Source organism: Quercus lobata, chromosome 8, assembly GCF_001633185.2.
Source record: "Quercus lobata isolate SW786 chromosome 8, ValleyOak3.0 Primary Assembly, whole genome shotgun sequence".
Lineage (NCBI taxonomy): Eukaryota > Viridiplantae > Streptophyta > Magnoliopsida > Fagales > Fagaceae > Quercus > Quercus lobata.
In genome coordinates, this window is record NC_044911.1 from 33,951,751 (window position 1) to 33,974,122 (window position 22,372).

Below are 22,372 nucleotides of genomic sequence, written 5' to 3' on the forward strand. Positions count from 1 at the left end.
TTGCTTTTTGATTGCTGTACGTAGAGGGTACTGCAAAAACTTTAGTTGAAGGTTTATTTGCTGCTGGAGATGTACAGGTAATCCTCTCCTTAGTTAGCTGTTTTATTTCTTCAATTTTCAATTGGTCTTGTACCTGTCAAGACTTATTGTGTTGATTCAGATACCTTACCCAAGACTCTGGTCCAAATGTTGCAACAGTTCAACTAGTGGTCATCTTATTGGTTCAGAAATTTTAATGATTATATATGTTGTGTCTATTAATTATTTCTTGTTGGATTTATGAAGAATGGAAGTGATGCATGTTACAATCTTTGTCATCTAATTAGTTTCTTGGTATGTCCCATTTAAAGAGGAAAGAGATAGTGCAAGAAATTAGGTTTTAGCCTTCTGTTACATTTGTATTTTCTTTTTTTTAATTGTTTTTGGTTAAGTTAAAAAAAAAAACTTTCTAATATGTTAACACATCTTATTCTTTCTATGAATTCCTTAAACTGGTTTAAGGTCTCTGTGTGTGTGTGGTGAGGGGTCAGAATTGAAACTCTAAATTGATAACTTTAGAGGACATATGTTGATAAGGAAGAGTCAATTGGATTGTGAATTTAGAAGATAATATGAATAAAGCTTATATGCTTGGTTGGGGGTACTCATATGCCATCACAATTGTAACAACTAATCTTCTTTTAAATGCTTTTGTATCTGTCAATGCAAAGGCATGCTCTCTCTATCTTTTCTTCACTTACCAATGAATGGAAATTATAGTGTTTTATTAATAGGAACTTTTATATGAATGCTGGCACCAAAATTCATAGCCTGTTAATGTACTCATATTTCAAACTGTCCATTAAAAAAAATGTTCTACAGATACAGAAGATTGATAAAAATGAAGTGTAATAGCTAATTTAATACCTAGGAGAGTATTATCTACCAATGAAAATTTTGCAGGGAAAATTTTGACCATAGTTTCTATTATCTGCTAATGAATACCATGTGTATGTTTGCTCAAATATCTTTATGCTGTCCTGTTTGATTATTTTTTTATGCAAATCATTATATCTTTATGCAGTCCTGTTTGTTGTGTATAGCTCTGCTATGACAGCTTAATACTCAAGTCCATAGCATAAGGTGTAGGAGATGATTGTCATTTAACATAGATTATGCACAATTTTGCTTGACTAAATAGAATCTGATTTTTTTTTTTTTTTTTTTTTTTTTTTTTTTGGGTTGGTAGTTACCTAACCCAGTTTTAGAAGATTCAAAAATATGTTACTTATTGTATGATAGGATTGCTGAATTGTTTCCTATATATATTTTCTTTCAATTTTTCAATTTGTGTTTCTTTTTTTTTTCTTTTTCTTTTTTTACCTTGACTTAAAACCTTGACTGAATTGTTTCCTTTTTTTTTTTTTTTTCTTGGATTTGTATTTCTTTCAATTTTGCTTCTTATAGGTGCCTTTCTGACAAGTTTACTTATAGTGGTTATTGAATTCTTCGTTGTCAACTTTACCCTCTAGGACACAGCTGGTATCATTTATTTGATAGCTATTAAAATATTTTTAGTTTCAAATATAATTTACTCCTACTTGTAATGTCAATTTTCTCCTACTTGTAATGTCAATTTGCTCTCTATATGTACCAAAGTGCAAATAAGGATGTACTTGGAGTTGTTTTATGTAATAAAGTTTATTAAGTGGAGCTATATGTACCAATGTACCAATGTACTTGGAGCTATTTGATAGTTGTTTTATGTTTGGAGCTATATGTACCAATGTCAATTTTCTCCTACTGTTAATGATAATTTTAATATTAGCGTAAAATTTTCCAATTAAATTTAAATTTTGTAATAGAACAAGTTTTCCAAATTGGGCAAGTTTAGTATTGTAATAGCACAAATTTTAAATTTATTCTTAATTGTTGCTTATGAATTTTTCTTCTCTTTTGTTTTTTATAGGTCATATTGAAATATAAAATTACTTAAATTGAAAATATGAGTGCAAACAACAAAGAACCTGAAACAATCTCACTTTGTGATATGGTGGATGACTTAGTACATGATGAGTCAGAAATAAACGAAGATCAAAATAATGTAGACTTATCATTGGATGATTCAAATCAACCTTTTGCATGCAATAGGCATTCAGAACCACATCTTGATATGGTATTTGAAAACTTAGAGGCTACTTGTGTATATTATAATGCATATGCAAGACGAAAGGGTTTTAGTATACGAGTAAATCATACTCGAAAGAACAAAGATAAAATAAGGGTTGGAATTGAATATGTTTGTTCGAAGGAAGGATTTCGTCGTCAATGTAATGAAGACAACGAAAGAACAGGTCCAGAGCATGAAGAAACAAGAGTGGAATGCAAAGCAATGATAAGTTTAAAGAAAGTTAATGATACATGGATTGTATGTAAGTTTGTGGAGGGTCATAATCATGAGCTTCTTACCCCTAAGAGTACAAGTTTGCTTCGTGGGCATAGAGTGATAACAAGTGCCCAAAAGAATTTTATAGATACACTCAATGAGTCAGGTATAGCCCCAAGCAAGATAATGTCTATGTTAAGTAAAGAATCTGGTGGTGATTATAATGTTGGATGTATTCTAGTTGATATTCAAAATTATTTGGATAGTAAAAGAAGAAAGTTGCTTCAAGATGGAGATGCTCAAGGAATGTACAAATATTTTATTGAGAGTCAATGTAAAAATCCAGGTTTTGTTTATGCAATTGAAGTTGATGAATAGGGTGTATGGGTAATTTCTTTTGGGCAGATGCTAGGTCAAGAATGGCATACCAATATTTTGGAGATGTCGTTACCTTGGACGCTACATACCAAACAAATCATTATAAGATGTCTTTTGTGCCTTTCACAGGGGTTAACCACCATCATCAATTTGTGATGTTTGGAGGTGCTCTGCTTGTCAGTGAAACAGCAGAATCTTATACATGGTTGTTGAAGACTTGGCTTAATGTAATGCTTGGAAATCCTCCTACAATTATAACAGATGATGATAAGGCTATGGCTAAGGCAATTGCAGATGTATTGCCAAATGTAACTCATAGATTGTGTATGTGGCATCTTTTACAGAAAGTTCTAGAACAGTTGTCGCATGTATATAATAAATATCCACATTTTCAAGAAGAATTTTACCATTGCATTCATGATACAATCACTATTGAAGAGTTTGAGTTAGAATAGAGTAAGATTATGGAGAAATATGGATTGGGGGATAATGATTGGTTGAGAAATCTTTATATGCGGCGTGAAAGATGGGTTCCAGCTTACTTATGAAACTCATTTTGTGCCGAGATATCTACAACTCAAAGGAGTGAAAGCATGAATAAATTTTTTAAAGATTATGTTCGTTCGAGTACAACGATAAGTGATTTTGTATATCAATATGAGCTAACTTTGAATGCATGTTATCTTAAAGAGAAAGTACAAGATGTAAAGGCCAAAAATTCAGTGCCAATCTTGAAAACATGTTATAAGCTGGAAGTAGAGGCAGCAAAAGTTTATACAAGAAAGATGTTTATGAAATTTCAAGAAGAGTTATTTTGTAGTAAAAAATACAAGCCATCCAAATATCATGAAGAAGGAGTGAAGAAGATATATAAGGTGGTAGCTCATGGGAGAGAGTCCATTTTATTAAGTGTCTCTTGATATTGTTGAGACAAAAGCTATTTGTACATGCCATATGTTTGAGTTTATTGGTATTATTTGTAGGCATATCCTAGTTGTTTTTGTGAATAAATCTCTTGTGCACTTTCTTCCATCACATTATATTTTAGAAAGATGGACAATTAATGCCAAGAAGCATATTATACATGACATATCTAGTGATGTCGTATAGGTGGAGCCTCAAGTTTCTTCTACCATGATGAGAAATATTTTGATGCTTTAATTTTTGGAAGTTGCAAAGGTAGGGTCACAATCAGAGAAGTAATATAAGCATCTTCGACAAACTTTACGAAAAGTTCATGAGGAGCTTCTAGCCATGCAAGATGTTCATGATGTTGATGATTTAGGAAGTCCTGATAATACTACATTAAACAATCAAGTATTATGAAATCTTCCAATTACTTTGTAAGACCCTCCACATGTTCCATCAAAGGGAAAGCCTAAAACTTTGAGACAAAAGCATCCAAAAGAAAACAATTGATAAAGAAGAGAAAATGTAGTATTTGCAAAGAAACGGGCCATGTGAGAACCAATTGTCCAACACATAAACATTCCAGGTGATTACATTACCTTATTGAGTTGTAGTATTAATTTAGTATTTAAATTTTTGGTTTATAAAATTACTTCTTGTAGGGATGTTGCAAATACAAGCTTGACCACCACATTGGGAGTCAGTGCATCAACAACAAAGTCAAACAAAGGTTATTTAATTACAATATATTCAGTTTTCAAGATAATACATACATTTGTTGATATTTTCAAAATAAACCTTTACTTTTTTATTAGGAGTCTTCGATGGCAAGGTTGAACCCATTAGTCATAGCAAATACATTGTGCTCCACAAGTTTTGTATAGGTATATGATATATTTGATTTTTTTACTTAGTATAAATTGTTCTGTAATAGATGTTTTTGTTATTTATTCTTTTTTTTATTTTTATTTGTCAATCATCTTTAGGACTCTTTGCCAACTGTGACATATCCTTCTACATCATCATCTACCATGCATATAACTCCCAACCAGTCATCATTTATGGTATGACCACTTAGCGTTTAATTAGAATATATTGAATTTTTTTTAACTGTGTTCATTCTAATTTTATTTTTTGTATTTTGTTGTACATTCTTTTATGTAGGATCCATTAGAACAATTCCTAGAAAGTTGATGTACAAACAAGTTTTGTGTCCAAGAGAATGGATTGGGAAGCAAATATTTTTTGGTTATATAATGTTTAAATTGTGGTGGATAGACATAGAACCATCGTTTTTTTTGTATTCCCAACGTAGGGTCCTCTTTTTTTTTTTTTTTTTTTTTTTTTAAATTTTTTTATATTGAACTATGACAGGTTTTATTCTAGATGAATGTATTCTCAATTAGAAATTTCCCAAAAGAATTGTGACAAATTTTATTTCAAAATGTATGGTCAATCATATGATCTTTTATGAATTGAATTGTGACAGGTTTTATTTCAGGTGAATGCATTCTCAATTAGAAACTCTTATAAAAAAAAATTGTGATAGGTTTTATTTCAGGAGAATGTATTCTCAATTAGAAACTCTTATAAAAAAAATTTTAACGGGTTTTATTTCAGGTGAATGTATTCTTAATTAGAAACTCTTATAGAAAAAATTGTGAATGTATTCTCAATTAGAAACTCTTATAAAAAAAAATTGTGACAGGTTTTATTTCAGGTAAATGTATTCTCAATTAGAAACTTTTATAGAAAAAATCGTGATAGGTTTTATTTCAGGTGAATGTATTCTAGAAACTTTTATAGAAAAAATTGTGACAGGTTTTATTTCAGGTGAATGTATTCTCAATTAGAAACTTTTATAGAAAAAATTGTGACAGGTTTTATTTTAGGTGAATGTATTCTCAATTAGAAACTTTTATAAAAAAAAAAAAAAAAAATTAATTGTGACAGGTTTTATTTCAAATATCTTTGTAATCTTATAATCCTCTTTTTGTATTCTAAATCATGATAGGTTTTATTCTAGATTTTTTTTGTGACGGGTTTTATTTCAATTTTTATTCTAAATTGAGTTGTTATTATGTCAAATTTTAGTTTGTATGGTACATAAGTATTAGTGGGCTTGTATTATAGAAGTATTACTTCTAAATTAACAAGTATCCATGTAATTTTGATTCTATAAAAAAATTGTTAAAATGTCTTTTATTTTGCTTATTTTAACGAATTTCGGTTGCAGTAAGTGCACAATTAGTGATACATATTTAACAAATAAAAAACCAAGGATTTCAACCCAATGCAAAGGCCATCCAGGACCATAAAACACATTAAAGCCTAAAAAATACATAAATTTGAGATGATGATGCAAGGGACTTCAATCTAGATAGGTTTGCTGAAGGAGTTTCAAAAGCTACAAGGGGTTAAGTTTCATTTTTTCGGAAAACTTCATATCTGCAATTCTGCAGATCTCCATGTATGCATTTCATTTGCAATTAATTGTATCTGTATGAAGACCAATTTATTAGAAACTACGTACAATTCACATTCACCAACAATTGAAAATCTACTGTCCAGTACTATTATTATCTCTTCAAGTACAACCTAACAAAAACAAATCCATATATAAATCTAGGAATAGCCTATGGAAAGCTTAAAGCTTAAAAAAAAGGTCGTAACTTCTACCCTAAAGTGAATCCATGCATGTATCCAAGTGCAATTGAATGCATGTAACATCTAACGGTATACAAGTTGAATGCGTGCCCTCCTTGGATGCATTTCCTTCTTTCTGGGAAATAAATAGAGACATCAGAGTGGGAAAAAAAGAATTAATTGTAGATAACATGAAGAAAATAATCACAAAAGCTAGTAACTCACGCATTTATGCGAACGACAAAAAGCAGTTTGGTATCGGTCACTATCAAATCTGGTCTTTTCATCTTTGTCCTCTATTTCAATTTTATGAGGTCTAGTTCCTACCCAAAAAAGAAGAAGAAAGGATTATTTGACAACACCATTATGTTAGTAAATATATCATGAAATTGCAAACAATGCAGGGCAGCTCTGGAAACATTTGTCCTGGATAGAAGTTAATCTAAAATTAAAGACACAAAGAGTACAAACATCTAAGTGTCTACCAAAGTTTTCAATCTTAACAAGCACATCACCTAGATTGATGAGCATACACATTTCAGCTACTATTGCATGCTTCTCATGGACAAATAATATGTGACCCAAGAAGAGCCCATTTCACCTAATACTAGGCAATTGCCCAAGAGACAAATTTAACATGCAAAACAACAGAAGAAAAGACCAAGAAAAGGCACCAAAATAGCATTCAGTCATGTCACATGCTAAACATAAAAAATTGAACATTTCCAACATATCAAAACTGAATGATCCTAATCGAATGTCAAATAATCAAAAACCTCGACTTTCTTCACTCCTCTAAAGAACATTTCAAACTTCTCCATCCCAGCTTATTTCTAATAACATCAATCTTCTACAACTAATTATCCACACTAAGGTGTCCCCAAGTTCCAACTCTCTCAATAAACCAATCATAGATACATATATATTAATCTGTAAGCCATCAAAATAACACCCAAAATAATCCCCCAATTCTCAAACTCCGCCATGCTTACACATACACATATGCATATGTATACCCAAAAAAAAAAAAAAAAAAAAAACTCCACCAACCCAATAGTAACTTCAAAGGAAAAATTTACCCAATTTCAATTGCAATAAAAGGAAAAAAAAAAAAAGCACTATATCAATGTTATAAGCATAAAATTGCACCAAGTAAAACCCATACACATATATGCATATATGTACAAGAAAAACTCCAGCAACCCAACATAAACTTCAAAAACTAAAATTTATCCAGTTCAAACCACAACAAAAGAAATCAGAAAAAACACAATATTAATCTTATAATCATAATACAGTTATAGCAACCCAACAAAAACCCACTTGTGAAAAAGTAAAACAAACTTTGAAACTTTCAACACAATTGTCAACTTCTACACAACAAGTTCCAATTTAGTATTCAATTATCATTTCCAAACTCAATCCCATCACATTGTACATCTAAAGCCAATTTATCTAACAGTCAATCTAACTTAATCAAATCAATCAAACATCCCTAATTCAAAAACCAAACAAACCCCAGATCATATCAAAACCCAACACAACATCTTTCGTTAGAACAATACAAGATATGAACATACACTCACCCTACGTTCTCATCAAAAAGGAAATGCTCAAAATTTGAAACTTTCTGATGAAGCAAACAAAAAATCCGAACACCCAATTTGAAATCCAAATTGGGGAAAAGCGAAAATCATGAAAAACAAACCTTTAGATCATGACCCACGATGGCTTCGGTATGTTTCCAAGCTCCACGCATAGCTCTAGTGACCTCTATGGTGGTGAGCTTTAGTGTGTGGTGTGGTGGAGGTTTGGGCAAGCAAAGGACGACACAACCCCAGAGGAGGAAGCAGAGGGCACGGCGAGAACTCTTTCTTCTTTGAAATCGTTCTGCTTCTGCGATTTGTGTGGTGGTGGAGGTTTGGCGTGAAGGAAGCAGAGGAAGTAGAGGTGAATGGCATGAGCTCTGTGGTTTTCTTTCTTTGTTCTTTGTTTGGAGTCTGTTTGGAGAGGGGTTTAAGTGAGAACTTAATATTGTCCACGTGGCAGGAGTCTATTGGCTGGGGTAAAACATTGTTTTTACGCCACAGCCTGATAGAACGTTTTCTCAAAAAAAATAAAAAAGGAAAATTGAAAATAAAAAAGATAATGATGTGGACGTTGATGTGACTCAACTAGAGTGTAGCAACAATAAATGCTACACTTCAGCTGTTAGATATAATATATATATATATATATATATATATATATATTAATATATGAGAGCTAGCCAGGAAACGGTCAACTCCTAGAAACCATAATATTGTTAGTTTCCTGGCTAGCTCTGTGTTTTTTGTTATTTATTTATTATTATTATATGTCTATATACACATAATCACACACACACACACACACATATATATATATATATATATATATATATATATACACACATATTTATAATGTCTTATTCATCAAATTAGTGAAATTTGGACCAATATTTTTTTATTGAGTTACAAAGCCCAACATTTTTCTAGCCTGGTTTGGTTCCTGCGGCTGACGAACCCATAGAGCTCGTTTAATTTCCAGTCTTCCCCATTTTCCTTGCTCGGCTTAACCATACTTAAGAATTGTATCAATCACAAATTCACACTGATCAGTATGATTTGTCTGTAGGGTAGCATTAGTGTTTGTTATACACACTCTGTTGTTACATACAAACTGCTACAAACTTTTTTAACTGAAATCGTGAGCTTAAAATATAATTTCTAGTTAAAATCGTGACTTTAACTCACGAGTTGAGTTCAGAAAAAGTGTATAATAACTTTTATCCTCGTCTATAACCCTTTAAAAAAACTCATTTGAGTCAGAAAAATATTATTTTAAAGAAAACAATCATTTTGTGCTTCTTAGCCTATTTTGTTCTTTCATTATTTCCGAAAATTTTCCAACAGAATTACCACTGACTGTATATAATCAGTACCTAATTGTTAGTGGATTAGGCCGGCCGCCATAACAGTGATTTTAAGGTTGTCTCTAGCAGATGTTTATATTTTAGCGAGAAGTGAGTTTTTTCCTAGTCTTTGCTCTGACTATTAAATTTGTTGCCTGTTTTACTAGAATGACTTCAACATGGCACGTAAGATTATAATTGTAATTTTGTAGAGTATTGAGTGGGTTCTTCTTCTTTACATTGATTTGACTCATTTGGATCTTATGAATGGATTTGCATGAATATTCAGGGGGGAATAAGTAATATATATTAGATGAGGATTAATATAATGGTTAATAGAGACATGATCATAGCTGGGTTGCCAAAAGGTCCAAAACTAAGTTCTAACATGTCATATTCGAGAAAAATTTAGCTCGGTCAGATTGTCTGAACCTTGTGATCTTTATATATTTTACATATGAAATTCATATTAAATAATAGACCATGGATGTTTATGAATCTTCTTAGCTATAAAGTATGAGAGAGAGGCACAGTTTGTTCATGTCATACTGCTAACTTGCTATCACACCACACATTTTTCTTCCTTCACTGTCTCTTCTACTTCACCAAGTCTCCTTCCCAACTTATATAATGCGATATTTTGCAGTAGATGTTGAACATTTGATTTTATTTTCATGTCTTCTTTATTTATGTTCCACCAATGCAGCTCAAAATTATGCGTATGTCAACTGTAATACTGCTAATAATTACACCTCGGGGAGTGTCTATGAGCAAAACCTTAACCTTACTCTTACATTTCTTGTTGCCAATTCTTCTATAAATGGATTCTATATCACTAGTGTGGGTCAGAACCTTGATGCAGTTTATGGCTTAATACAGTGCATAGGTGATCTCTCCAACAAGGATTGCCAAACTTGTGCATACACTGCAGCAACAGAGATCAGGAGCAACTGTTATAATGAGAAGGAAGCTGCCATAGGTTTTAATAATTGCTCATTACAGTACTCGGACGGGTTTTTTCTCGACTGTCAATAGTGCTCCAATATGGAGAGCAGTTAATGTGAATGATGCAACTGACATGCTTCTTTTTAAGCAAAAGTTGGAACCTTTGCCGCAAAATATTTCATCTGATGCTGCAGCCAGTCCTTCAAAGTTTGCTAATGGGGTCATAGGCTACACTGTTTACGTAAATATCTATGCTATGGCACAGTGCACCAGAGACTTGTTAGATAACCGCTGCTTGATTTGCTTGCAAGGGCTTATCAGTTATATTCCTAAATGCTGTGATAAAAAAGTAGGCAGTCGTATATACACTCCGAGTTGCAATCTTCGTTTTGAGATATATTCGTTCTTTCTCTCACCATTACCACCTCCTCCACCTGAAGTATCATCTAAATCTTTTTCATCCCCTTCATTGCCTGAGAACAATCCAACTACTACTAGAACTACGCCAGAGAACAATGTAACTACAACTGGAACTAGTAAGACAACAAGTAATCATGCTGGTGTGTTTTTTGCTCATTAATTTCAAATCTCTTGAGGATTTACCAACAAGTATCTCATTGATCCGGAGTGTGAAAACAAATTTATCACCTTTTGTGTTAATTTAGTATATTTCTTGTTGCATGAATGATGAAACTATTTCATGCGTATGTGAGCAGGAAAGAAGAACAACTCAGAAATTTTTGTTTTGGTCATCCCATTAGCTGTTGCATTGGTTGTGATATCTATAATCTTCGGCTACTTCTTATGGAGAAGAACCACAAGAAAAAGAGTTGGTAAATCACGTTATATCTCTAGCAGCATTCAATCAAATTGTTAGCTGTAAAATTTAAATTTCACTCTTCTCGTCTTATCAATAAACTTTGATGTAATAAAAATTTATTCCTTAGAACATTACATGATATTAGGAACACTTTTAGTATACCTTACATAAGCGAGTTTCTAAATTAAGCTTTCTGCTATCTGAATTCATATAAGTTTTATATTGTATTGTCAAATAGAGAGTATTCATGAAGGTGGAGATAAGAGCAGTGAATCGCTTTTGATGGGTCTAAGTACACTTAAAGTTGCAACAAGAAATTTCTCTGAGGAAAATAAACTTGGAGAAGGTGGTTTTGGTCCTGTTTACAAGGTACTTGGTTATCTACAATGCATATGCTATCTTTTCCCATTTCTATCTTGTAGATTGAATGCACTGTCTGTATACACCAGGGTAAACTCTTAGATGGAAGAGAAAAAGCTGTTAAAAGGCTATCAAGGAGCTCAGGGCAAGGTCTAGAAGAACTTAAAACGGAAGTAGTGTTGGTTGCCAAATTGTTGCATTGGAATCTGGTAAGGCTGTTAGGCTTCTGCTTAGAAGATGAAGAGAAGCTACTTGTTCATGAATACCTACCTAATGGGAGCTTGGACAAAATTTTGTTTGATATGAATAATTTCATGTTTTTCTTGTTATTTTGTCTCCATTGTTTGACTAGCATATACTCTGTGGATATATAATCATGAAATTGTGGTCACTATAATAACATAATTTTAGTTGCAGAAAACTAGTCTAATAGCAACTGGGATGTAACCCTTGTCGTTTTGGCAACAACTTTTTCTTTTAGCTTTTTAGCTTTTAAAGCCTCACTTTTTTTAAGTCCAATCATATTTTAACCAACTTTCAGCTAAATGCTACATCCATGTACATTGTGGAGGAAATTTTTGTTCAAAGGAAATTCTCCTCATCAATTGGTTATCTTTTTGCACTTAATAGTTCATGTTCTAATTATCCTTTTCTTGTTAGCCTTGCTAAACCATTTTTTTTCTTTTACACTGATAACAATCTATTGATCTGATGCTTGGATGTTGCTGCAGATCAAAGAAAACAATTTAGTTTGGAATGGGAAAAGCGGTACAAAATAATTATTGGAATTGCTCGAGGACTACTTTATCTGCATGAAGATTCTCAGCTCAGGATTATTCATAGGGATTTGAAAACCAGTAACATCCTGTTAGATGAAAATATGAATCCCAAAATTTCTGATTTTGCTTTGGCAAAATTATTCGATCGAAGCCAAACTCAAGGCAATACAAATCAGATTGCTGGCACTTAGTAAGAACTTCCCCGTTCTTGGACAGTTTTCATTCTTAATATATTTGCAAACATTATATGTAACTTTCAGATACTGAATTAGTCTGTGTACCAAGTGATGACATGTGTGAATGCTCACGTCTGCATGATGTTTGTGTTGTATGATTCTAAAAGGCACTTTTCTTGTAAAAGACTTACCAACTTTTCTTGTTTGTTGGTGGAATGAAGCAGATACATGGCACCAGAGTATGCTAAGAATGGGAAATTTTCAGCTAAATCTGATGTCTATGGCTTTGGTATCTTAGTTTTAGAAATTGTAGCTGGTCGAAAAAGCTCTGCAATTCAGTGAATCTTCAATCCTATGTAAGTTAGCTGTATGAGTATTCTCTTCTGTGCATAATTTTTAATTAGCAGCTCAAGATTGATTTGAATTCAACTTGTTACAGGTATGGCAACATTGGGGCAATGGAATGGCTTTGGAGCTGTTGGATCCAAGCTTGGGTGATCAGTGTCCAAGATATGAAGTTATGAAGTGCATCCATATTGGATTGCTATGTATCCAAGAAGCTGCTGCTAATAGACCTACAATGTCACAGATTGTAATGATGCTTAGTGCCCATAGTACTATAACATCCCAAATACCCTCAAGACCAGCATTTTTGGTCACTAGGGAAAATCCTGAATCAGACTTGGTGACAGAAGATGCTGGAGCATCATCTCAACAATTTGAATCCAAACCAGAACCATCACAGAAATCTATTAATGAGGTTACAATAAATGATTTAGATCCCCGCTAGCAAAATATTGGGCACTGTTGTTTAAGACTTTGTACCATATATATAATTGAACTGTTGGAGCTAGCAATTCAGTGCTGGTCCTTTTCTTGGTCTAGAACTAATTAGACCTCAAGTTAGGTATTGATCTGCAGAATATTGTAAGTAGATCATGGATTTTCTCTATTACATTCATCAGTGGTGACTCCAGGAATTTTTCCTAGGGTGTTCCTTAAGAAGCATAATTTTCCCTAGGGAGGTTCCAGGAATTTTTCCCAAATGTATTGTTGTTTAGTTGTTTCATTAATTTTTTTGTCTTTTATAAATTATAATTTGTTATATTATTGTTTCATTAATTACAAAATTATTAATTGTTGTTTAGCCTAACATAATTTAATTTTTTTGTCTTTTATAATGTATTGGTTAATTAAATTATTAAATAAATTTTTATTAATCAACGCATAACCATATAATCAACCCCTTTATAAATAGTATTTATAGGAATAGAATTTCTCCTACTACTTTTAGGAAAAAAATTAATAAACCTACTTCTACTTCTACTTGAGAAAGGAAAAACAATTTAATTAGGAAAAGAAAAACAATTAAAATCCTAAATCATTAAGGAAAAAGAAAACAACATAAAATATTAAAATATTTTATTCTTCCTTAATCAATCTGCATCATTCTTTCGGGGTTGGAGAAAACTCATCCTCGAGTTTTGTGCCAATCTTCCATGATCAATTGGAACCCCGAATAATCCTTTCCATCTTATTCTTCTATGCAAAACAAGACAAATCAATATGCTACTTATCAATCTTTTCTCACTCATTATAAATCTTGATGTATGGTTTATTCTTGACCTCTCTTGCCACGGTAGGATATAAGAAGTAAGTACTAAAAAAGAATCCATGCACACATCCATAAACTTCATATTGCCTCCTCCACAAAGATTACTTAAAATCACTTGTTCACGCCTCTTGTTGACCTCTATCAATTCTTGTTCAATAAAATCCACTCAGAAGGGATCAATAACGATTTCCATTAATCTTTCCAAATTGATGTTTATTGTATTACCAAAAAAATTTGAGAGAAGCTCATCAACCCCAATGAAATCATAGTGTCTAATGTGTTCAAGTTCAAGCTTTAGTAGATTGAAACTTTGTTCATCAATTGAGAACTTGTCTACTATTGAACAAACCAATTGTACCAACCTATGATTGTAATCAGTAAAATCAATAACCTTTTGTTTTTTAATGTTGAAAGTCTCATCAACGGTGTGAGTTATTGGCTCACCTCGTATGTATATGACTTTATTTTCATCAAGCTCAATCTTGTCTCCTTGACTATAATCTTCAAGATAGTCATCATAAATTGGTGGAGAATCCCAATTTACTACACAGACTCTTTCAATGTATTCATTCTCCTTTTTGATATCGTAGTCCTCCTCCTCGACATCAAAATACTCCTCCTCCACATAACATGGATTTGGATGGCAATTTTGAGGTCGGTTTTCAACGGCTAAGGCGGTGAGCTGCTTTGAAAGCGCATCAAACCACTCCTCTGTTCGTTGAAAGAACGCCTATAATTGTGCATCGCGTGCAATCTCATCGCGTTCATACACGTCATCTATGGCAACAGGTCTTCCCCCACATGCTCCTCTTTGTGCCATGGTAGGAACCTAACCTGACTCTGATACCAACTGATGCAGCGTAGGCATGTAGTAGTAGAATCTGTAACACACAATTATTACAACTCTTCCACGAAATCTAAGTTCCACAAGAACACTAGGCTAGTAGGTAAAATAGTAGAGAAAACATCTCTAACAAACTTAATCAACGCATAACCATATAATCAACCCCTCTATATAGAGTGTTTATAGGAATATAATTTCTCCTACTCCTTTTAGGAAAAGAAATAATAAACCTACTTCTACTTCTACTTGAGAAAGGAAAAACAATTTAATTAGGAAAAGAAAAACAATTAAAATCCTAATTCAACAAGGAAAAAGAAAACAACATAAAATATTAAAATATTTTATTCTTTCTTAACCAATCTGCGTCAATAAACAAATAAAATTTTTTTTAATTATTATATATAAAAAAAAAAATTTCAAGTCAGGGTGTTTCTGGGAACACACTGAGCATAATGTGGCGTCGCCACTGATATTCATAATTAGGTTAACCTTAAAGAGAATTGAAGGGTTCAACTTGACACACGCATGACCGAATTGGAGCATGCCATATATATTAAATATTGTTGGGTTGTGGTTGCTTTAAATAGATATTTTCTCCCTATGGCAAGTGAATACCCTCATTAATTATTAAGATAGTTTTATTTACATTAAAATTTATTATTAAAATATCAAGTGACCTATTAAGGGTTAAATAAATTTACTTTAGGTAAAATTCTGATACTTAGTATCCGTTTAGGAACAACTTATTTAGCTAAAGTTGAAAACTTTTTATTGAAAGTGTAAAAAATTGTTAAAAAAATAAGCTGAATAGTATAGTAAGACTTATGAATAGTATCAAAAAGTGCAATAAGACCCTTGAATTGTAGCAAAAATAAGCTAAAAGTATAGATAATATGAATTTTTTAGCTCATTCCAAATGGATGCTTAAATTTTAAGGAATTTAAAATATTATAACCAAAAGTTTAAAGTAGTTTAAAATAAGAGTAATGCTATAGGCATAAACTATTTTACAACATTTTTACAAAATGTTGATGTAGTCAATCTCTTATTGGTTTTTCATCTAGACCCACAATTAATATTATATTTTCAAATATCAATAATCATTCACCACATCAACACTCTGTAAAATAGTTCGTATCTCTAATATTATTCTTAAAATAAATAATTTGTTGTGTATTACAAGTTGTAATAATGATATTAGGAAAAATTTATTTTTATTTACATTAAATAATATTTTATTTATTTATTTATATATATATATAATTTTTTTAATTAATCATAATATTCGAATACTAGTTTTTGTGTGTGTGTGTGTGTGTGTGTACTCGTTAAAGAATACAAGTCCTAGGCTCCTAGCTACTTTTCCCTAGTAGCCATACCCCGGCCATAGACATCATAGAAAATAACATCTTAAATGGAAGGATATAATTTTTTTTTAATTATTATTTTTAGTTATAATATTCTGCTAACCCTTCACAAGTCGCAAGTTGAACCCTTTTCTTACCTAGACCCCAAAATACTTTGCACATGGAAAAGTGCCAATGATGCTATAAGACTCTTGGCAGAATGATTTTAATTTAAAAAAAATTAAGAGGAGTTTTTTCTATAATATATTTATAATTGACATCTAGAAGATTTTACCATCACTATAATTGAAAACATTTGACTTTTGATTGACTTTGTATAAGTTTCACAATTTTGTATGTCATTATATATATATATATGTGTGTGTGTGTGTGTGGGGGGAGGTGTAAACCCTTTATTAGAATTTCACCACCATTAATAACTATCTTAATGACCTTTTTAGATTTTAGAAAAATTACACTTGCCCCTAAACTATGAGAATAAACATTTACCCCACTAAACTATTATATGTTTAACACTTTGCATCCTATAGTAGAGTTTATTTAACTGTTAACTTTGAGGTTATTTTACACTCACTTGTAACTCACATGACTTTTGCATAAATTTTTTTTTTTTTTTGAGCACCATATGAAAAGACCATATTGCCTCATTTTTAATCTCTTAACATACTCACGTGTCTCAACACTTCACATTAGTTCTTGCATTGCATTCTCTACCTTCTACCGCCCTAAAGTATATAACTAATGTTTAAATAAACTTTAGTGCAAATGTGCAACACACAAAAAGTTACCATAGTAATAGTTTTTATTTTATTTTTTTATTTTTTATAAGACTTGAGTAATATTTTAGTGGGGTAAGTATTCATTCTCATAGTTTAAGAAGAAATAAGGGTAATAAGAAGTATAGTTTCTTTAAGACATTTTCCTCTCTCTTAGTGTGTGTGTTAAACTACTTTAGTATTCTTAAAAAAAAAAAATTGTATAGTTTAGTTTGATACTATAATTATTAAATTTATTAATATTTAGACAAAAAATAAAAAAATATTAACAACTATTGTAATTATTATATTTCATATCAAAAAATAGGTGTATTAATAATTACCATAATTATCGAATTAAATAATTAGAAAAAATAAAAACAAATCAATATATACCATTTTTCTAATAATAGTTGGCTTCAAGGAGATTTGTGTTAATGTTTCCTAGTCTCAAAGACTTTTTCTCGGCCACCACGTCACCATAAATGAATATAACAATAAGTTAGTAGTTGACTTCAAGGAGATTTCTATAGATGTTTCCTAGACCCTAGTACTCTGCTGGGAATTAACTTAATTACCGGCCAAGACTTACTAGGTTTCCATGGCTTACGCATTGAGTGTGGACAACGAATTGATATATTTTTTTTTTTATGGCAATATAATTAGTATTTTTTTTCTCCTCTGGTGAAGGTTTACCGAGTTTACCATGGCTGTATTTTTCAAGCAATTGAAGAGATGTTAGGGATAAAAGTACTCCAGCAAGCCGATTCATTAAACAAGAATGGCGCAATTCCCTTCAGATATCCTCTTTGACATCTTTTCACGACTACCCATCAAGTCACTTTTTCGATTCAAGTGTGTCTCTCCACTATGGTCCAATATCATTGATGATCCATGTCTTGCTTACATGCACCTAACTCGATGTGTTCAAGAACCCAAAATCTTACTTCTTGATCATCATCACACGCCAGATGTAACGTTTACAGAAGCTGGGGTCTTCTTGAAGGCTAACGTGAATTTAGTCCCAAAGTTTGCAAATTCAAAAGCATATTTCTTAGAGGGTTGTTGCAATGGTTTGCTTTGTTTTACAAAACGTTGTGATGATTGTGTTTTGGTTTTGTTTAATCCTCTTAGGCAAGAAGTTCTAGCACTACCACCATCTACATCCTCTCCTCCATTAGGCAAGAGAAAATATGGATTAGGGTTTGATTGTTTAACCAACAAGTACAAGATTGTTAGTGTTTTCTTCCGGGAAGGTGGTTATGAAAATCCAGACTACAATTTGGGTGCTCAAGTATACACTCTTGGTACAAGTTCATGGAGAACTATTAGCAAAGGTCCTCCTTTCCCTTTAATTGGAAAGCCTATATTTGCATGTGGAGCTCTTCATTGGCTTGTTAACTCTCATGATGCTTTAAAGGATAAGATTGTTTCTTTTGACGTTGGGAAGGAGGAGTTTGGCTTGATTTCTCTACCAAAAATTTGGGTTGGTCATTTGTTTGATCTAGGAGCAAACTTGGCTGTGGTTGATCTGTCATCTGATACCCACATCGAAATTTGGGTAATGAAGGAATATGAAAAGAAAGAATGGATCAAGGAATACAAGATTAATATTAATGCACCAATGGGGATGCCAAATAATTCATTGATTGAAGTTATAGGACTATGGGGACTTGGTGAAATACTATTGAAGTACAATGAAAGTTTATTTTCCTATAATCTGAGGACTAGTGAGTTAAGGTACATCCAGATTCCAGGGCTCAGTAATGACACAGAAGTCTTATGTCACATTGGTAACTTGCTATCAATTTCTAGGTTTTAAAGCAGAGTAAAGGTTTAAGGCTTTTGTTTCTGAGTCAAAATTTTGATAAAAATTATTTGACTATTTTGAATGAATGAAAGATGCTTAATTTGATTTGCTTGGTTCAGAAACTATTGTGATGTTGCTTGTGTTACGGTATACATTTCCATGTCAATTTTGATCCTAAAGCTTGCTTATTTATTTTCAACGTTCTAGTCCATCATTAATGAGTTCACTTTTCACCTCCCCTTCTTGCTATTTCTATGTGTTCTTTTGTTATTCCATTTATCTATATATATATATATATATATATTTTGTATTATGGGTTATTGTAACTTATTATATACATTAGGTTGTGGCATAAGTGTGTGGTAGCAAGATAAATTTTTTTGCTGATGCAGGCCTGCATAATTGTAGCTTGGAGGTATTATTTGTAGATTCACACATGGCCTTTACCTAATCCAATTAGACAGTTGCTTAGCAATAAGTTTGTTTATGATCTATTTGAATTTTAATTTGCTTTATTTATAACAGATGTGTTACTTTGTTATTTTTTTATGAGTAATTCTTATGGTTGAGTCCATTATGAATATGAGAGGAAGAAACACTATTTATCCATATTTTGGAAGTACTTAAGAATTAATTTTCCATTTTTTATTTGTCTATTGGAGAAATTGAATGGTGCTTCCTCCTCTCACATTCATAGTGGAGTCCACTTATTAAATTTATAGTGAGGCCCACAATGAATGTGAGAGGAGAAAGCATTATTTATGCAACATATTCTGAAAGTACTTAAGAATTCCCCCCCTTTCTTTTTTTTTTAATTCTCTATTGGAGAAATTGAACCTGCCCTGTTTACTGAATAGGCAAGACAACTAATATTAAAGAGGATGTTGTCTCGGTTTGGTTAAATTCAGCCTGGATAAATCATATATATCTAATAGGGTCAGGACTAGGCCATGCGACATAGTTTCAGGTGTTATTATTTGGAAAACATACATATACATTTTGCAATACTTGAGTGAAAATCATCCTCATTGCAAACCTACCCGCATGTGCTAACTAACGTGTGCCTGAAATATTGATATACTTAATTGTGGATGTGTACCCAAAACACATTTCTAAGTATGTCAAGATCTTTAATTTTAATAATATCCTTAATGCATTTGAGATATAAAATGGCATGCATGTGGTGGTTAGCTCTGGGTGCCAGGCCTTTCCTTAAGCTCACTAAAATCCAAAGCATATGTAACAACGACAGAATATATATATTGACCTTTTCAACATTAAAATATGAGTCATGACTCATGAGTAGCAGATAAAATATTTTCGAATGACTAAATGTAAAATTGCTAGTAAAGTTTCCATGTAGAATCACTAGTGCCAAAAGTTTAAGCTGTTGGCCAAAGTAGAAGATCCATTTTGTAATTTGTAATTTGACCTTAAGTTGGTTACAATTATTTATTTATTTTTTTTAGTTTGTAATTTCGTATGCATATATGGTTGGTATTGAAATATTGATATTATTAGAATTCAGATTAACAAATTTCATGACAATGTAATCTTGATTATTGAGTATATGATGTGCATTATTGAGAAAAATACATTGGAAGAAGTGGGACGTTTTGTGTCAATCAAAAATAGAGGGTGGTTTAGGCTTTCAAGATCTTTGCAAGTTTAATGAAGTTATGTTGGCAAAACAGGTTTGGAGGTTGATTCATGATAGGGAGTTTCTATTTTATAGAGTTTTTAAGGCGAAGTACTTCCCAAATTGTTCTATATTTGAAGCAAAATCGACTTCCGAATCTTTTGCTTGGAAAAGCATTCTTTGGTCAAGAAACCTGATCAGGAGAGGAGCAAGGTGGAGGGTGGGTGATGGTGAGACCATTCGAGTTTTTCAGGATGCTTGGCTAGTGAACACAACAGATGGAAAAATTGCTACCCATAAATCTATCCTATTCCCTGACGCCACAATAAGTTCTTTGATTAATCAAGCTTCGGGTTGGTGGAATATCTACTTGATTGACCATTGCTTTTACCCCCTCGAGGCTGCTCTCATCAAAGCTCTACCTCTTTGCTCTACCCCACAAGAGGATCTTTTGATTTGGCCCATGGAAAAATCTGGTAATTATTCAGTTAAGTTAGGTTACCGAATTTTACGTGAATGGCAAGACTTGGATGATAATCGGGGTCAGGTATCGGATGAGTAGAAAAGGTTTTGGAAAAGCATTTGGAGGATAAAAATGCCAGGGAAGATAAAGCACTTCATTTGGAAAGCTTGTTCAAACATTTTGCCAACCAAGGAAAACCTGCTATGGAGGAAGGTTCTCCAGGATTCGGTGTGCCATCTCTGTGCCAGGGAGTCTGAGGATGTTTTCCATGCATTGTGGGGCTATGAGAAAATACTTCCAATCTAGGATTCGGACTTTGGTTGGGTGGATATGTCTTGAATAACCTCGGATTCTTTTTCTGATATCTTGAAGCTGATTCAAGAACGACCTCACTTAGTAGCCTTGTTTGCAACTATGACATGGTCCATTTGGTATCATCAAAACAAAACCCGGTTACAACAATCTTTGTTACCGCTGGAAAAAAATCTCAAGTTTCGCTAAGGATTATGTTTGGGATTTTGCTAAGCAGAACAGAAGCTTCCCCAACATTCAACAGAAGGTCATTAAGAGATGGTGCCCTCCTAACTCGGATCTAGTGAAGGTAAATTTTGATGGGGCGATGTTTAATGAGTGAGATGAGGCTGGAATTGGTGTAATTATTCGTAATTCCAGGGGTGAAGTGATGGCGGCACTGTCTGAGAAGATTCAAAAACCTCCTTCAGCTGAAATTCTGGAACTACTAGCTGCCAAGAGGGCTATGTGATTCTCCCTTGAAACGGGCTTCAACAAATCTGTCTTAGAGGGAGATTCGGAGTCAGTGATCAGATCTCTAAGGCATGGTGGTTATGAAAATTCACTAGGTGGTCATCTTATCAAGGATATCCTATTTATTATAAACTCTTTTAAGAGTATTTCTTTCTCTCATGTTGTACGGCAAAGCAATGCAGTTGCACATGCTTTAACCCAGAAAGCTAGACATTTCTTTCCTTTACTTGTCTAGATGGAGGTTGTTCCACCGGACGTTAGCACTTTTGTTTTGTCTGATTTTCCTCGTTGATGAATATAGTTCAGCACGTATTTCATTCTCACCAAAAAAAAAAAAAAAGTTTTTAAGTTGTAATGTTCAAAATGCATCTTAAAGAATACAAGATTTCAATATTAACCTTTGGTAATCTTATTTACATAATTGGTCAATTGGCTTAACTTGTTTAATCCACTGAATAATTTGGGTCTAAATAAGCTTTTTCAGATAACACCCTTGCCGTTACTTTCACAAGGAAAAATATGCCATCTGAACTGGAAGAGCTCATTGACCTTGAAGTTAATCATTGTACTTTAAACAATCATTTTTATTGCTAATGGAGATCCAATCATGCCTCCATTTTAATTAGAGCTTCACAATAGTCTTCTTTAGTTCTTTATATATTTCCTGCAATCCTGAGTTGGATACAGGGATTAGGTACGCCAGGTCTATGTCTATCACATGGCTGCCATAACCACTACATGAATAGCTTTTCGCCTATGTGGTTGTACATGCTCGAACCCTGACCTGTCCTTTGTGAGAGGATT

General features: G+C 32.6%; 1 pseudogene; it reads left to right on the plus strand.

The window, feature by feature from the left end:
- Positions 1-2,850: 2,850 nt before the first annotated feature.
- Positions 2,851-13,100, plus strand: LOC115956769 (annotated as a pseudogene).
- The last annotated feature ends 9,272 nt before the right edge of the window (positions 13,101-22,372 follow it).